The sequence below is a fragment of the Xenia sp. Carnegie-2017 genome, unplaced genomic scaffold, assembly GCF_021976095.1.
Source record: "Xenia sp. Carnegie-2017 unplaced genomic scaffold, XeniaSp_v1 HiC_scaffold_14, whole genome shotgun sequence".
Taxonomy (NCBI): Eukaryota; Metazoa; Cnidaria; class Anthozoa; order Malacalcyonacea; family Xeniidae; genus Xenia; species Xenia sp. Carnegie-2017.
Genome location: NW_025813447.1, coordinates 4,437,101 through 4,451,688, shown reverse-complemented (window position 1 = coordinate 4,451,688; position 14,588 = coordinate 4,437,101). Strand labels below are relative to the sequence as shown.

The 14,588-nt window shown below is 34.5% G+C and overlaps 2 long non-coding RNA genes and 1 pseudogene across 2 annotated transcripts; all 3 read right to left on the bottom strand.

Annotated features, from left to right (window-relative positions):
- Positions 1 to 700: 700 nt before the first annotated feature.
- On the bottom strand, positions 701 to 8,067 carry LOC124434567 (annotated as a pseudogene).
- Positions 6,772 to 7,434, bottom strand: LOC124434568. The gene is made up of 2 exons (XR_006944825.1): positions 7,035 to 7,434; positions 6,772 to 6,950 (listed from the first exon to the last, which is right to left on the bottom strand). It is a non-coding gene; the product is annotated as an uncharacterized LOC124434568 (long non-coding RNA).
- Positions 8,068 to 11,506: 3,439 nt separating the features above from the next.
- Positions 11,507 to 14,298, bottom strand: LOC124434443. Its single transcript, XR_006944771.1, has 2 exons — positions 14,237 to 14,298; positions 11,507 to 12,353 (listed from the first exon to the last, which is right to left on the bottom strand). It is a non-coding gene; the product is annotated as an uncharacterized LOC124434443 (long non-coding RNA).
- Between the last annotated feature and the right edge of the window lie 290 nt (positions 14,299 to 14,588).

The following is a 14,588-nucleotide window of genomic DNA, read 5'->3' as shown; positions in this document are numbered from 1 at the left end:
CACCTTGTCTTGCCACTTGATTCTCAATATCCGACGGAGACAGGTTGTGTGGAAGTGATTCAGCTGTCTCGCATGCCTCTGGTAAACAGTCCATGATTCACATGCAAACAGCAGAGTTGGTAATACTATGGCACAGTAGACCTTCAGTTTCGTCTTTCAGTAGTCCTTCAGAACAAGCTTAATATCTGTTGTTGAAACAATGTTGTTTAGGCCTTGTTCATTCAACATTCGTCAATAACATTGTCACAACAAGCGAGAGCAATACTAATGAAAGAACAAGCTGTTTTCGATTGCTCTAACAATTAATAACAATATTAGTAACACTAACTCCCTGTTATAGTTCATACACCTAACTCCCAAAGACTGTATTTAAAAAGACTGTAGTTGTGTGTATGAACAAGCAAGTCAAACATATCTGACATCTGTAGAACACCCACGAACAGATACTCATACTGGTGCATAGGAAAAAATTCTACCATCAAGCCATAGTAAAAGCAACAACAGAGCCTAACATATTTCTCGTTCATTCATTTGCATCATTACCAATCACCATTGCCTAAGTAGGCTGATATGGAGCAAAACTGTCGCTATACATAAATAAGCAAAAGTAACACCCACGAAAATAAAAGATGCCTACTTGCTAGAAGAAAACCCATAAAAAGAATTTTGAACTAATCATACAAAATCCCAAAATAACTTCAATATGTACAACATTTTATTTTCAAAAATAATGCTAAACGATGGTAAAATATTGGTTCCTGTTCGCTCTACTTCACAACAAAGTAAATTTTGAATGAATTATACGAGTTTTCCACTTCTCACAATCACAATAAGCATTATTTGATACTCGAAGTCAGATGACTATTGTTACACGACTTGGAAGCCAATATCAATAATGTTAAACGATCCAATAGTCTTAAGCATATATTTCTTATCTGCATGATTAAAGTCTTGATCATACAGATTATTTTTTTACAGATAATCCCGATGTAATTAAGGACACTGAAAATATAACTCGGGCATGAAATACTCTAGCTTACTTTTCCTTCTTACTATCAGCCCTGCTGGTATTTGCACTTCCACTTATCGATGATGTAATTGATTTCTTCCCTTTGTCCAGTATTTTCTGATAAACTCTATTCATAACCTGTGAAATAAGAGAAAATGCAAGATTTGTATCTTTACATGTGGTCTTTTGTTTAACAATGGAGCCTATCTTTTTCTTCGAAATTTATCACCCTTTTTACGAAAAAGTTATTCTTTAAAATCATGACTAGTAACTACTTAGTTGACGACTGGATATTCGCACACTACAAAATGTTAAATTTTCTATGATATTGCACAGCACAACAAAAGAGAATTAAAACCAAAAAAATAAGAAACATAATGATTGAATAAAACTTTTCAGCCAACCACATAACGTAAGAAGTTGATGTCGAACCAAATTCACGTTATCTAGCAACATACCTTGTCCCAGGCCACTTCAGCAACGTCATCTAATTGTTTCCCTTTCTTGCGGAAGTCGCCACTAAATCGGATATAGGCCCACGCGACTATCGCAAGCAACGAGAAACCAATGACAAAATTACACAACATTACAAACGACGTGACACCAACGATTGCAAAAAGACCTGACAAAAGATACGCCAACAAAATGATGGCGAAGAAAACAGCCGGAGTTCGCGCAGAATTAAAGATTTTCTTTCCATTGTTCAATTTGACAAAGTTTATGTAAGCGTCATCGATATTCGTTTCAAGTTTTTCAGCAAATTCTTTGCTAAAGTTTTCGCCTCCCATTTTCCGAGTGGTATGAAATATACCCAGGGCTGCAGACTTGTATTTCTCGTGTCGACTATCCAGCTCATCTGGGGCAAGGAATGGAGTGTCACCCCCACAAATCTATAGCGAAAAAACGACTTTAGTTTTACACGACAGTTTAATGAGAGGGGTCAACTGAAAAACAACATAAGCTAAACGCATTGTCATTGTCAAATATAGATAATATACAAATAATAATTAGCGGGAGCTTGCTCAAGTACAAGTAGGGCATGTTTATCAGGCATATATTCAGTTCAAATGGTTTCTATTGCTTGACCTTAGTCTCCATGGAGTATAGCTTAAACAACGAAACACCCTTCAAGATAAAGAATACATGCTTTGGCAGCAAATCACTACTGACCTTTTCCATTTTGTGCAGGTAATGATCTTTTGCACTTGCTAATGCTGCCAAATTATTTGCCTCTGCAGTCGCCTGCGACAAGAAAAAAGACGTCTTATAACAAGACAGGAAAAAAACTACAGTTACACAAAACGATATATAACTAAAACTATAAGAACAAAAACAACAACAACAACAACATTACGACTACAGCTATAGCTACAATTACAACTACAACTCCAGCTCCTACTACAACTACAAGCTATAATTATAGTCTTCTTTAGGTGTAATGAGCAATTTTAGTTCACTACAGATTCGTAGTATGGATACATTGCCTATGTAATGCATGCAGTTGATTACACAAAATTTCAAAGAAGCATTTTTAGAAAGGTTAATCACAAGTATTATTTAGCAATGAATAACAATTCGTCATTACTTACAAGAAACATAGATTTGGGTTCTGGTAGCTTATCGCCTTGGAAGATCTTCATGTAAGCCTAGTTAAAAATTACAAGCAAAAGTTTGAAACGGTTTCTTTTATAATGTTATAATATAAATTCGTGATGTTCAATGAATCTCTCATTACTTTTCGGTGTAACACTGAAAAATTCAGTCGACATTTCAAGTACATGCCCACGTGTTCATACATCCTCCAATCAAAAATAGTCAAAACCATACTGATTCGATAGTTAGAGGACAAACATGAAAATTCAAAACATGCGCTCAGAAATTTAAAACAAGCTTCTCGACACTAAGCGAAAAAATAGTCATAACAAAATGAAGAGCAACAGCAAGAAATTAAATGTTTCTTATATGAAATTCTTGGTGAACGAACAAAGAACCTAACAATGTCCGCTTCAATTCCCAAATGAAAATATTGGCAGCGATAAAAGGTCTGGGACGAGGCTAAAAAGCCCTCAATACACTTGCCTTAAAATACTCAACAAGACCAAGACAAGTGACGGGCTGTCCGTTAACTTTTTTGATAACTAAATTGTCAGGGCTTAGTAAGGACGGCACAAGTTGGCTGAGATGATGTTTGAAGTCATCTTCCATAACTTAAAAATAAAGAAATATAAATGAGAGACCGTCGACCTTCGTGTAAATGGATATCTAAATAAGAACCAGCAGTGACGTAAACTGCAATTTATCATCGACAGTTAATTGGGGGGGATATTCATATATTGAACTTATTATCCATAGGGTTAATACATAATTTCTTCAGAAATCAATAAAACAAAGCATGCATTTAACAATAGTGCTCTCTCTCTGTACATTCATCAAGACGGTAGGGTTATAAACAACCTCACACTAACAAGCCAACCACACGCCCATTAAATTTACTCTAAATATTACATATTATTACCGGAAAGTTCGCCTTTAAAATCTTTGCTGGCTGCAACTTTAAGACCAGGATGTGGCATAAGAAAGCAAGAGATATCATCAAAACATGATCGGATATGGTTTCGAACTTGCAACAATTCGTTGTGTTGTTTTGGCTTTGTCTGAACATGGGATAAAACACCAATAAGGATTTAGAAATTTAAAGTAAAAGACTAGAATTATAAATGTTATAAACGTGTAAATATAAATATAGTAAAGGTTTAACCCTGTGTGCAACAGTCTACAGAAACATGAAAAGAAACTTTCTGGCATACAAACTTTTTACATGACAAATGTTCTATAAAGAAATTCGATGTTTTCAAATTTAATCAAATATCTTCGCATGCGTGCCTAATGGTTGCTTAATAAAGTATAAACAGAACTGATGAAGATGTATAGCATAAAACAATATGTAAAAACATACAAGTACAAAGGTACTTACATATAGGTTTGGTTTGTACCTCAAGACGTCGCTTCAGGATCATATCACCACCAGTGTACCCGTACTGGGCCTCGTATGCATAACTCCAGTCACGAACCAAAATCAACAAACTCTAAAAAACAAATAAAACAATAATCCTTTTTCCATTGTCGTAAACGATATACCAAAACAATAAAGTTGGGCTAAAGTTCCACAATTAGCTATGAAAGCTAACATAAGATCAACTGTAAAGATGCTGAGCTTAGAGCTGTGCAGACTCAGGCTCTGACTTCTGTTTACGCAACTCACACTAGGAATCAGCTGCAGCAGAGTTCACAGTCACAATAACAACAAAAACAATAAGCACAAAAAAAAACAACCACTCGAATGGTAGCATATATCGTCAGACCATTCAAGGTTGAGCAAAATGACACAATGAAGACACCTGGCTTGAGCCCCAAACAAACAAATTTGAGCATAATCCTAATTTAAAGTATGCTAGGGCTATACATACAGTAACGAAGTTTTCTTTAATGCCCATGAAGTATGCAAAGATAAAACACACATACAATGCCTCATCAAACTATATAGGATTCAACTAAGTACTAACTTGAAATGGTGTTGCATAGCTTTCTTCAATTGCAAGTTTACCATATTCAGTGAAAAGCTATATCAATATACAAGCATATATTTATGTATAATATCACAGAGCTTTATATATAACACAGAACAAAAGTGACAGCGGCGTGCAGTTAGTTGACAAAAAATGATGTACAACTTTTTTTCAAGAAAACTCACTGTACCACCAGAATCAGAATGAGATTGATGTAACATGAAACTACTAACTTGGAGTCTCATTCAAACAAATACTTTGTAGGTAATTATGATGTGCACAACAGTAAACTAATATTTCTAAATTGTACATTTATTTGATTGAAAATACTTGTACTACATACATCGTACTTGCCTAAAACGACCAGTAAAAATTTATGTTGAAAACCATATTTCAATTTGTGGTCTAGAAATCAATGTCTAAGATTTACTTTTTTTGCATATAGTTTAAAAAAGAGATGTGCATTTCTAATTTCAGCAAAAACAATCTGAAAATTGCATAATGCAAACTGATGATTCACATACTAGCTGAATTACAGCACCAAGATGTAAAATACAAAGAATAAACATAGAAAGAGGCTTATAATTTAACCTGGAGATGTTGCAAATCATCTTCTTGGATGTTTTGAGTAATGTTGTAGATCTGAAAATGTAAGTTTAAATCTTAGATTATGACTATGATATTATTATCTTAGATTATGACTATGACATGTGATTGTAATGGAAACAAATATAGCTGGTATTGACAATTGGTAATTCAAAAGTAAAAATTGCTTGCAAAATTTTACTTGGCTGCCACATAGAAATTAAAATGTTAGGTCATATTTCTTTTTACTTTAAACCTTAAACTTTTACAAATTGCATTGTACTAGGTAAATATGTCAGTAATGTAAATATTTAAAATAAACAATTTTTTTAGCAAACATGAGCATACTTTATGCCATCTTCAGTGAAGTGAATAAATACAGGAAGTTTACACGACTATAAGTTATAGTGATTGTATTCACTTTGCACTGAAGATGGCATAAAGTATGCCAAACATGTTTGCTTGAAGAAAATTGTCGCTTATTTTAAATGTCTTACAACCATTGTGTTCTTACGAAATTATGGAAATGTAAATATTACTCACAACAAAAACAATATCTCTAATTATAAAAGTATCAGCACATGCATTTATATCCATTTACCTGTATTGAGCTCAACATTGTGCTCAAGGCAAAAACAGTGGCACAATCCTTGACAATTTGTAAGCAATCAAATGATCCCTGAGTATCCATGAGAATAACTGCAACCTACAAAATAAACATGTATCCATTGTTGACAAATTTGAGATTATAACTATTCTGGCTAAAAGAGGCTGCAAACCTCTTCTCCATCAGGTAATGTACAAAGGTAGGGTTTACTCCAAAGAAGGATGCCAGTAGTCTCACGCTCTGCGCCACCTCTCCATGAGAAACCAGTCAACACTTCTTTGTCATCACCAAGCCAATGGTCTGGACTTTCCTAAGTATGACATGGTCAAAGGGATGAGTAATGAAATTAAAGTTATTCAAAATAAACTAATAACTTTATGCACACAGTAGACTTGTGCAATGTATTCTTCTGATAATTTAAGTATAAAAAATTTAGTTAAATAAAAATCCACATCAACGAGAGAGGATAATAGCTGGATTAGAAAATGTAAACCAAATCTCAGTAATTTGTAGCCACTGCATTCCCAACTCCAAGAAATAAATGTTAGATTATTATTCAAATTTTAGTACAATACTAAAATAAGCAATTGCTAACAGGTGTTAATTTTAATGATTCTACAGTGAAGCAACAAGATTTTAAAAATGTTGCATGAATGACAACAAGCGCCAGGCTTGTTTATTATTACTAAACAGACCTCTTTATTGTCGATTTCAGTTAACTTTTCAAATGGCGGTTGCCAAGTTACTTTCTAATGTTGCCAACTACATTTACAAATATGGAATATTCGTTATGAACTTGTCAACTTGAGTTGACAAGTTGTGTACTTGAGTACTGAAGTTGTGAACTTGAGTACTGAAGTTGGGAACTTTAGTACTAAAGTTGTGAACTAAAGTTGCGAAGTACTGGCACACGCGAAAGGTCTTGGTACCCTATAGACATTTGGCAATGAATCCGTTCAGTAAGCAAGGAAAAGCTTTAGCAATAGAAGTAAGAAATGAAATACTTGAAAGGTGGTTAAATAACCAGCGTTTGACAAACATTTTGAAACAACTAAATCTACCGTATAAGACTATATCAACTATAATAGATCTATGGGTAGACACTGGTTCTATTGCACCTCGCCAGGGCGAACGTGATGTTCGAACCACGCGTACAGATGACGTTATTGCATACGCTGAATATCTAAAATTAATAAACCATCTATTTACGCAAAAGAGATTCAGCAACACCTAGAAAATATCAAAGTTTGCCTTCCAGCAAACTTACCTAGCAGGTCATCCATTAGTAGAATTTTGAATAAAGATCTTGGTTACTCTTACAAGATAATAAGTCAAATTCCTCGAGAGACAGAACGGCCGGACGTTATGGAGAAGTTAGAAGCTTACGTAGCAAATATTTCATTGATTGATTGCAACCGTATGCATTTCTTTGATGAGTCGCCTGTAGTTGTTACGAGTGGCAACAGACGTCGAGGGCACAGTATGCAGGGTACTACTGCATTTAAAATCCAACGATACTCTTCTAGTGCCACATCTACTGTAAATTTATTACATAATGTAAACGGCGTATCGCATTATAACACTCTTAGAGGGCCGTCAAACGGATTAGAATTGCTAAAGCTTTTCCTTGCTTACTGAACGGATTCATTGCCAAATGTCTACAGGGTACAAAGACCTTTCGCGTTTGCTAGTACTTCGCAACTTTAGTTCACAACTTCGGTACTAAAGTTCCCAACTTCAGTACTCAAGTTCCCAACTTCAGTACTCAAGTACACAACTTGTCAACTCAAGTTGACAAGTTCATAACGAATATTCCATATTTGGAAATGTAGTTGGCAACATTAGAAAGTAACTTGGCAACCGCCATTTGAAAAGTTAACTGAAATCGACAATAACATCGATTCTATTTTAAATAATCTGAGGAAGAATTTCACCGTAGAAATTACCAAATCATAGCAAAAACTTTTCCATTCAAAAACAAAATAAAGTGATAAAATTTGCAAATTTCATCAATCTATGTACTACAGTACGTCGATTATCCACAAGTAAATCACTAATTCAATTCCACATTTTTTCGTACCTTTCGATCCAGATAACGCAGGAAGAAATCCAACAGAAATGACTTTCCTTTACGAAAAGCCCCAGCAACGGAAATCACAACAACCTTTTGTCTCGTATTCTACTGTCGCTTAACAAAATTTCTTCAAGAGCATCCTCGTTCAATGTAAAAACGTGTTCTTCTTCGTCAGTGGCGACGATTTGAACCGGTCTAACACCCATGACGATGTCAAAACACTTGGTATGTCGCGAAAGCCAAGTTGTAAGATCTGCTAAAATAAACGTTTCTACGTCTTATAACGACTAAATACTGGAAAAGTATGTAAGCGTGATATACTACACAACTTTTGTTAATCTTGCTTTCTTTTCTGAAAATATCCTTATCAGGTCCACACTTGGTGAAGATTCATTGGGCATATTTTACAGACATACCGATGCAACAGCATGATTTATTACAGCATGATTATTGGTTGACTGTGTTTTAACAAATCTTCCTTGGTCATTTTCCAACATCAAATATATATTGCTTATGCCTAAATCCCAAATGCGTTTTCTTCTTCACTCTTTTCAGGGTGGATGAAAAAATGTATTATTTTCTGAAAAACGGCAAATTTGGTGGCTAAATCGTAGCAGTAATTGACCGATACCGCCATTTTTTGCATGGGAATCAGCTGACATCTACAGCCGTGATTGAGAATTCAATGATCAATTTCATCTATATTATACAGATTTATGATGTGGACAGAACTCGGTATGATGAAAAATATTGACCGATTACCTTTCCACTACATACACGTTCGTTAAAAATGCTAAAAACTAGTTGGTGGAAGCATAACGCACCTTATTAGTATTCTTGATTGTTCAGACAAGACTTGTGAATTTTGACGTCTTTCTTCGGTGGCGTTTATGTTTGTTGTGTTTAGAATTTCCTTCAACACGAGCAGTTCAACTGTTGATTTCCCCCTCTATTAATGACAATCACTTGCGTAGGCAGAAAAGGGCCAAAATATAATTGTATAATCAAGTGGCACATCCGCTAAGAACATAAATAGCATGGCATGTTAATTGTATGACATGATGTTATTGCTCGGTTCAAATTTGACATAAACCAAAATTGCCAACAACGAAACAGGCAATTACTACCACAGTCCACTGCAATCATCTTACTACTACTTTTCGAAACTTACGTTCCTTGGTGTCGTTAAAAAAGCGGTGAAGGAAGTTTTCATTCCCCAACGCCTACATTTTAATTGGGGTAATTATGTACAACAAGAACTTTGAACACAGACTTGATGTCATTTAACATTTAGCTTGAAAGAAACAAGAATTAAAATTCTTCCTACAAAAACACAAGTTTGTTCATATTATCATAAAATGTAAATTGAGTGCTAAGAGTGCTGTAGATTACGTAGAAATTACTGACAGGAAACATTTACCAATCCTATGTCAAATGCAAGCAATCGAAAGGGCCAAACAAAAGATTTCCTTTGTCCGTTTGTTGTAGAGAATTCTTTAGCTATTTTCCTAGGATAGGTCTTACCTCACTCTTCCTGAAAAATGCTCAAAAATAATGTTTTTTGAACTCCGACCTTATGAAAATCCTTCAATTGAAGGAAGAGGGCATCCCCTGTACGTTGCACGAGCTCGAACTTGCCTATATTCCACAGTGCTACACGCCTATGGAATATCAAATAGGACTGAAATTCAGTAAAGAACTATTAGATTGCCGATTATGCCAACCGATGAGTGAAAATTAAGAAAGACTGTCTAAGAAGTTTATTTATAGCAGGAAAACAACCAATAAAAATCAATAATTAAAATCACAAAGAGCGCAGAAGAAAAGTATATAATTTGGACCGGCGTCAAAGTCATTGCAAACAGCTTCTCGTTTTAAACTATAATAAACCCAAGCAGCTACTCTAAAATTTAAAATTGTTCAGAAATGTGTTTTGTGCGAATTGTCGTTTTTCATGATAAATTATTCAATGTTTTAAACTAGAGAATAGAGATTATGATAAAATCTTCATCTTCTTGAAGACTAAATTTCTAATTTTTTTTTTGTGGGGGGGAGTTTTCAGGGTTGACTAGGCCCCAATTTGGAGCCATTCGGAGCCTAGTCGTGTGTACTTTTAGAGAAAAGTTGCCATAAAATGTAGTATTCAAGAACGTTGCGCGAGAAATCATAAATCAACCAGCTCACGATATAAGGAACTTATTTTAATACATTGAAATGTTAATATAATTTTTGTGTTGTTGATTTACCATCATGCATTGCGTGCCTCCTTGATTATTGCCATGAAAAAAATGAGCGTTTTTATGTTCATTTTAGATAACGATAGGAAAGTCATCCGTCAAGATAATATTTAAGATTAAAAATTCAAATGGCAGGGGGTTTAAAAGCTACAATGTGCAAGAAAATACTAAGCGATAAAGAAACGCATGAAAAAGCCTGGAAAAAAGGAAAATACATTTGATGACATTTTTTCAACATGGTGTTGCTTTCCAGAGCCCTCTATCTATTGGGCTTCTTTGGTGCTTCCAGGTGCAATTTTTATGATACTATAATGCGTTGAGAATTTATTCCATCAAGTTTTTTTCATCAAATATGCAATCTGATTATTTACAAAAGTTGCCTGAAATATTAAACAAACATGTCCAACAACTAAACAATATGAAACTCAGCTTTCATTAAAAACCAATTTCAATGGAGACTTAGCAGGTTACCAAATAACTAAGAATAAAAATAGGAGCTCTGTCAATAAAGCATGGAGTTTTATGTTAGGGTAAAGTGGGATATAGCAGCCCAGTACCCATGGATGTTTTAAATTAGGGTAAAGTGGGATATAGCAGCCCAGTACCCATGGATGTTTGGATACATGTTAATAACACAGTGATGGCTCCAAGAAGGCCATGCCAGGATATGAAATGTGGCTTATTGCTTTGATTCTTGTTTATAAAGATGATAAGAAATTGTCCAACAGCACATAAAGCAGTAGCGGATCCAGGGTTAGGCAAAGTGAATTATTGTTTTATATAAAATACCTTATATAAATTTTAACATTATATGTAGTTTTAAAATTTAATTATGATATGTAATTATAAATTTAAAATATCTTTATATAAAAGTTACTGGTTGTAAATTTCTAAATAGTAAAATTAACCAATGAATGTGTTGAAGTAATTTATTTAGCCTACAGCTAAGTCTGCCCCTGACAAATGGAAGTACAAAACCTTGACTGCACGAGTTCCTTTTAACAAGGTTTCTGCTTTATGAGAACATCATGAAATAAAAAGAACTTTAGTTTGGTGATAAACTAATGGTTGGCTATCACTACTATTGCTTGGTTAACAGACAACTTTGGAACTTGATTCTTTCAGTATTGAAGCTATGTTGTACCATGTTATCTAGCTCTTACTTACACTTATTGCTAAAGCTCCCTAACTCATGAAATTATTTTGCATCATTTACAATAAACTGAAAGCCTCTAATTGTTTGTTTTACTAGTGAAACCCTTTAAATGATGGATGTATTTGCAAATTGGGTAATGAACCATTGTTAATAAATATTTGATGATGTATCAATAACAGTTTCTCACGTGAAGAACCATGAGTATATGGTGCCATGAAAACAGACTGTACAATGAAAGGTAAGAAATAAAAATACGCAGTTAGAGGAAAGTGTTGGGTTTCATATTATAATTAAAGAAACTAAGCCATCATGGCACTTGACGTACGTAAGTATATTTAGTTGATCACTGACAGCAAAAACTAAAATATTCGATACAAACAAATGAACAATGTTTAGAATTATGAGGTAAACAACACCAACTTTTAACATCATCCAATCATAATGGCTGTCATACTTACGTTGCAATTTCATTGGATGATATATGAACTTAGCATAGCAACCGTACTTTTGGCGCGACAATAAAAGTGGACTGTTGTAAGGGGAAGGGAAAAAAAGTAAAGCTGATTTAACTTTAATTGTGCATTGTCGTCGTTTATCGTCGTGAATTATACTCTCTCGTGCGCACATGCATTCACGGTACGCAGGGGAATCAAGTAATAATATCATATTTAATATCCATATTTTTAAATATTAGTCAATAACTTCCACCATTCAATACATATTTTCATAAACCTTATAGGCAGTACAAAATGAAAATGGATGTGATTCTCGCTTTATAATTTTCCGCCTCTTTCTGCTCGCCATCTTTCATATGCAATTCATAGAGCAGCTCATACGTTTCTACAAGCCATGGATGATCTTTTGAAAATAACATTTCCATCATACCGAAACCTTTAAAAGGTTTTTCTTTGCTTTTCGAAGGTTGTCCTCGGTGTAACTGGCAGCCTTCCTGTAAAGTTTGACAGCTTTGTCACACTTTCCTAGTTGCTGCTCGTACCATGCTTTGTAGGTTAGGACGCGTGCAAATTTCTCCTTCTCTTTGATTTCTTTTTTGAGTATTTTATTCAAACACTTTTTTGCATCAGCATATCGACATGTTTCCAGGTAACAGTCTGTTATCTAAACGAAATATTAAAAAAATATGATGTCACACTTTGCGTCACATTGATTGCGAGCAAGTTCTCGCACGTTGTGTTCAAGTAAATTAGCTAATTGCCGATTGAAAATCTTCCAGGTTTTTCGTGCATTTTGCGATGTTTATAAGAAGATATTTTCAACAAGGTGAAATCACTGGCAATTTTCTTTTGCAGACGGCTGCTTGTTTGGTACGAAACGATTGTCGATTCATATGCTTTCCTGCTTTGATAGGCAAGTCCAGAAGCTTTAGCAAGTTCTGCTGAAATGATCAACGTGGTTTTTCTGATCAACTTTTCTCTTCTCACTTTCGACTACGGAAAGTTGTCGACGACAAAAAACCTACTCTGTGGAGGCCCTTAGCAATTTTATTTACAAATCGATGTAGTAAAATATACTTGGAGCATGATATTGATGATTTTTGGTTCAATCAAGCAGAGACGAAATGCCTTTTTTTCATTTGTTCGGTGAATTAATAGTTTGAAAACGTTGATATATATACTTTTGAAATTTTTTTGAAAATATACTATTAAATGTTTTATAAGCCGTCTTTTTATCACATAGATTTTTCATGTTTTTCTTTTGTGATGACAATTTTAAACTGGTGCACTTCACATTTTTTCAAAGACTTCTTTAGTTGATAACTTATTTCTTGTGTGATAATTCCGAGGCTATGTGCAAGCGTAGCGATTTTTGGTTTCAAGATGGCGGACATCGTTGTACAACATTGCGGTCAAAAAACGCTCATTTTCTCCTTAATGTGCAACTTTCAGATGCGACATACCTTCGGGAAATGATAAATATAATATAAACTACCTATGTTGTAAAATTGAGCTGGTTCCTCAGTGGACGCATGGCGATGTTATTTGTAGACGACTTTTTGCTATTGGGCCCATGGCCTAGTAGCTACGTGTTTGATTTATCTCTGTTTTTTAAGCGTCATCCCTCAATTTAGAAATGACGTTTATTTTTCTAACATTATTAATATCGCATGATTTTGAAGTTCTTATTTAGCAGACATTGACATCTGATGAGTAGTCTGTCGAAATGCATAGTGTCTTTTAAAACAGTTCTTTAAAAACAGTTCTTAGAATTGTTGGGTTAGTGCCCTGGTTTTAAACAGTTTTTTTAAGAACTCGCTATCATGTTATTATTTTAACTATTCACCATGGTAGCTACTTGCTCTTTTTAACAAAGTAAATGGTTAAAAATGAACCAAGCAAAAACCATACAGAATTGGGAACAAAGTAAAAGGTTAAAAATGAACCAAACAAGAAACTTACTTTACATCAAAACAAATGTGCTGCTTTACAGCTTCCCTTTTCTCTATTTGTTCACATGTCTGCATTTTTCATTTAGTAACCGCCATGGCGAGCAATTCAACCTGTTAGTGGCCATTGCTTGTGCGAGCAATAATCACGAAACGAAACTTATCTGAGAAAACATCTTGCCCCAAGAGAGTGAAAACACGATGCTACACACATTATGTGTGTCCGCCTAAAAGTTTGTCAATCTCGAGTTCTTTAACGTAGACCGCATAGAGTAGTTACATTATGATGCATTTCACTACATATGGCCCTTAGAGGGTTAAGTACAGGTTTCGGTTAAATATATAACACTAACAGGGACTTGTTATGACTCACATCACAGCAGTTTTTCTCTAGAAATCCCATGTCTGAAAATAGTGACATTTAAAACGGTACGAATCTTATCCTGTGAGAATAGACGAACTTAGTAGCTATCATAAGAGCAACAAGAATCACTTTGGCAATATCGCCAGACATCAGAAACCAAACAATCAAAAAAAATTTTTATTTGAACAAACGTCTCTATTTAAATATGGCAAAATTCGTGTAAATCAGACGTACCTGTGTCGAGAGAAGAGCTTGTTCAAATCAGAAATTTGTCAATATACCGCAAAAGTCTTGAGAAAATGATGGTATCTGTTTCAATGCGATTGCTTTTAGAATTTGTGAAGCTCCTTATTATGGCAGACGTAGAGTCGCAGTCAAACACTGCAGGTTGCTATCTAAGATAGAAGGAATGTTGATGAAATTGAACGAATCTTATTCGTTGGCAAATAATTAGTTATGCTACTAGCAACTGTTGCTACGATGCAAGAAAAATTTTTAATTAAAAACAGTGGATTTGGTAAATTGACAAAAAATTCCAATTCAAATTTGGGGTTCAATAGCACAGAATATATTTGAAAAAGTCGTC